This window comes from Silene latifolia, chromosome Y (assembly GCF_048544455.1).
Source record: "Silene latifolia isolate original U9 population chromosome Y, ASM4854445v1, whole genome shotgun sequence".
In the NCBI taxonomy this organism is placed as follows: Eukaryota; Viridiplantae; Streptophyta; class Magnoliopsida; order Caryophyllales; family Caryophyllaceae; genus Silene; species Silene latifolia.
The window spans coordinates 334524380-334528909 of NC_133538.1; the positions used below are offsets into that span (position 1 = coordinate 334524380).

The 4530-nt window shown below is 41.9% G+C and overlaps 1 non-coding gene across 1 annotated transcript; it reads right to left on the minus strand.

Annotated features, from left to right (window-relative positions):
* Window positions 1-3504: 3504 nt before the first annotated feature.
* LOC141636121 (small nucleolar RNA R71) lies at window positions 3505-3611 on the minus strand. The gene has a single exon (XR_012540755.1). It is a non-coding gene; the product is annotated as a small nucleolar RNA R71 (small nucleolar RNA).
* Between the last annotated feature and the right edge of the window lie 919 nt (window positions 3612-4530).

A 4530-nucleotide genomic window follows, 5' to 3' on the forward strand; every position in this document is an offset into this window, starting at 1 on the left:
GCCCCCTACTCGATCGAGTACCAAGGCTACTCGATCGAGTACCCTTAAGACAGAACATTGTTTTAAAAACCAAAACACCCTTACTCGACAGGGTAAGGCCCACTCGATAGAGTACCCAGAGGCTCAAAAAACCGTAGTATTACATGAATGACTCTATATGTGAAGATTGGGCATCTACAACCCAATCTAAAAAGCCTTTCCCCCATCAAGGCAACAAGAGTTCTCTTTCCTCTCGCGAAGGATTGTTAAACCATAGTTTCATAATCATAGAACTCAAGAAAGATAGGAGAAAATGAAAGCCTCCCAATAAGCATGCATCATACGTGAAGAGGGTTTGCAAGGTTGCTAATTGGAAGAATAAAAGAAGACAAAGTGCCAAGAGTAAAACAAATAGGAGAGGGCCAAACAAGTTCTTTTCAAGCCAACATGGCTAATCTACGTTTTGACATTGACATCCTCTTATCTATGCCAATTTGAAGTTTACTCGCAAGCATTTGATTGGTTATTAAGAGCATTAAGTGGCATGGATATTGCCAATGAAATTTGCGCTTTAATTTAGTTTGGCGAAGTCCTACCTTATCGATGCTTATTTGAAATTTGCACTTTAATTACTTAATTTGCATTACATTTTAGCGTAATCGCATGTTTGAATTGTAGTTCACCTTTATGTATCTGCACGTCACTTAGTTTTTGCATGAGAGATGCAAGGGAAGGTATCTAAAAATTTGTGCGAGATTTTGATAGTTCAAGATTAAACGAGAAAAAAGGGATTTTTGTAAGGACGAAACATTTTGGGCATTCAAAGATTACGATAACGGGACAACGGGTAACTACTTAGGCCATCCAGCCCAAGCAAAAAGTAGGATGCACGACTTGAGCCAAGAAGAAACAAGAATAGAGATCCTGCCCCAAAACTCGCTCGACTTGAAACTCAAGTTGCATGAGATAAGACCAGCTCGGCCGAGTTGGAGCCAACTCACCCAACTTGGAAGAGTAAATGGGCTCCCTAACCCTCCACACGCTCGAGGCAAACCCAACCGCCCGAGCCCAAAGACCTTCCTTATTTATATCGTACACACACACACACACACACACACACACACACACACACACACACACACACACACAAACCTTATCTTCATCCTATCTCAAATCTTTATCTCCCTCACAAATACTCACCATTACCAACCAACAACAATCACTCAAACACTTATCAAATCAACCCCAAAACACTTAAAAATTCATCCTACCTCAAATCCTACATGCTTATTGAAAGTCCAAGTGATGCGTGTCAATTATATGATGTTTTACACCCTATTTTACACGCATTTCAGAGCTCATTTATGTAGTTTAAGACTACTATTTGCCCCATTTCGTCTACTTTCGTATTTTTATGTAATAATGCAGATTTATGCGGAAATGAGTAGATATTGAGCCAAATCCGTCCCCGAGTATCTTGCATTTCATTTGACGTGAAGTATTTACTCAAGGAACGAGCTTGGTGCGCATTTCGAGGTCCGAAAGACAAATCCACGAGAATTTAGAAGTCAAGTATCAGCTAAAGCAGTCGATCGACCGCTGCCCATGGTCGATCGACCATGCCACGACTTCCTGGAGCCACTGTTCAGCATAGATCAGTCGATCGACCGGCTTCCGTGGTCGATCGACCACACCGCTACTTTGACGTGAATTAAAAGATCGAGGAATAGCAAGCCCATAGTAGTTAGGTTTTGGAAATAAGAACTACGTTGTATTCTATATAACGAATGCTAGGTTTTGAGAACAATCATCCAGTTTTTATCAAGCTTAATCTAGTTTTAGTTCTACTTTCATAATTAGGGTTCGTGATTATTGTTCTTCGATTAATAAAGTTCCCTTCGCTTTCGGTTTGGATCTGGCTCTGCAATTCCTTTTCGGTATTCTTCTGTTCAGTTTCATTGCCTATTTTATTCATAGTATAGAATTGCTAGTTAGTTTCCCGAAGCTGATTATCGTTTATTGTTATTTGTTATTTAAATATTTTATGCATGAATTCAGTAGTCTATTTCGTTAATATTGTTGTTGTTTTTACCAATATCATGAGTAGCTAAATACCTCGTGCTAGGATGTAGGGGAACTGTAGATTAAGCGGCAGTAGAATAGTATGATCTGAGTCGCATGCCGGTCGATCGACTGCACACCCTGGTCGATCGACTGGCCACGTGAGGTTTTGTTTCGTTTTAATTGTTTTAAATTCTATATTTGACGAATCGAGTGCATGCGACTAGTTAAATGTTTAGTAATTGACTAACCCATTAGATCGAAAGATAGGGAAGGTTGTCAGACTACCAATTAAAATGACTAAACTATGCTAAGATGGAAAGATAGGTAAAGTTTAGATTATTGGTCACTTTTCAGGACGAGAGTCAGTACTAGTGATATTAGGGACCCGTAGCGAGATCGAAAGACGCTACTTGTTGAGACTGGACCGAGAGGACCTCTTGTTTTCCCGCCTCATGTGTTTATTTCAGACCTACTTAGTATGCTGCTGCCGAAACTACGGTGAACCGACCATCCTTGCACCCTTTTAATAATTGTTTTATCCGTTTACTTAGTTTATTTCCTTTGTTGCCTTTAACTATAGATCAAATCAACTCAACCCCCACATTCGTTACCTTAGACTAGAATTAGACAACTAATAATTATATCTGCCTCTCTGTGGTTCGACCCTGTTACCACTAGCTTCTGTTAGTTTTAATAGGTTTATAAATTTTATTTTTGGTACTCACAACGGCGGGTATCAAATTTTGGCGCCGTTGCCGGGGAGGCAATTGTTCTAATTTTTAGTTGTTTTATTTTAGTCTGTTTCTTAGTTTAAGGGTTATTTGTTCCTTAAGCTATTCTTATATACTTTTTGTAGTTTCCTCTTATGCGCAGGTCAAAAGGTGGTGAATTAGTACCGTTCAATCCTGAGATTGAGTAGACTTTGCGCGAGTTGAGACGATCATCTAGGATATTGCCGACAGAGGAAGAGCTGAGTACTCTGTCTAGTTACTATGAGAACGAGCTGTTCGAGGAGGATCCACCTTCATCTCCTATTTTTACTTCATCAGCTGAGACCGTTACTTCTCCTGATTTTTTAGAGATGGCTGAAGAAGCAACTATAGCAAGTCACTCTGAGCCGACAGCTGCAAATCTATACAAGGGGTTCGAATTACCGGGAGCTGATAGGAAATTCGAACCGAAGCCTTCTTATATCAACTTGGTTGAGAGAAACCAATTTGGGGGAGCTGCAAATGAAGATGCAGCCAAGCATATAGAGATATTTATCGATTATTGTTGTTCCATACCCCCACCAACCGGCGTGACCCAGGACCAGATAAAGGAGACTATGTTTATATTCTCACTCCGCGATGCTGCAAGGGAGTGGTATAGAGACCTGGATCGAGCTGCTAATGGGATCACCGATTGGAAATCTTTGTCTTGGCATTCTACAAGAAATATTTCTCTGCCTCGAAGACGAATACTATTAGAGCTCAGATCACGAGCTTTAAACAGGGGCCTGATGAAAACATTCATGAGGCATGGGTCAGTTTCAAGAAGCTGGTGCACACCATTCCGCATCATGGGTTTCAGAAGTGGAGCCTATGCAATCAGTTCTACAATGGGCTCTATGACGATCAGAGGGTTATCCTGGATGCGGCAGCCAGTGGCCGATTCCAAGAGAATATGGAAGAGACTAAGGGGTGGAAGATCATTGATGATTTGGCCACCCACAAAGCTGAGTATGGAAATTCCAGGGGAAATCAAAGGAGAGCTGCTGAATCTCCTTCTGTAGCTGCACTAGAGGTTCTCACGGCGATATATGATAAGTACGAGTTGGGAAGAGCTTCAAAAGGAGGGATCTACCATGTGAACGCTGTTTCAGATGGTCCTTTCGTCTGCAAAAGATGTGGAGCTGAGGGACATGTTTCAGAAAATTGTCCTAGTCCCTTCGAGTCTTGTGCTGCCTTTCAACATTATAGGCAGACGAACACTTACTATGAGCCGAATGTCCATCCATATCTGAGGTGGAGTAGCCAAAATGTCTTGAATCCGACTCAACCTCCATAGAAGCAGCAGTAGCAGAGTTATGTGCCCCCTCATAAGCAACAACAGTTCCAAAAACCTCTATATGTCCCTCAGCAGCAGCAGCAATCCCAAAATTCTGAATTTGCCGAGTTGAAGAACTTGTTGCTGAAGGAGTCCCAAGCAAGAGAGGCCGGGATGAAGATGTTAGAGAGCCAAATTGCCCAATTGGCTAGCAAGAATACAACTCGAGCTCCGGGACATTTACCGACTCAGACGGAGCAAAAAGAGACCTTTAATGCTATCACTTTGAGGAGTGGGTCTACCCTTGACGGGCCCGCTATGGCTGAGCATGTCACTGAAAAAGATGAGGTGGAACCAAGCAAGAAGAAGGCAGTGACAAATAAAAACAAGAAAAAGACGATCAGCAGGTATGTCAGTCGATCGACTGACACACCCGGTCGATCGACTGAAGTGCGACAA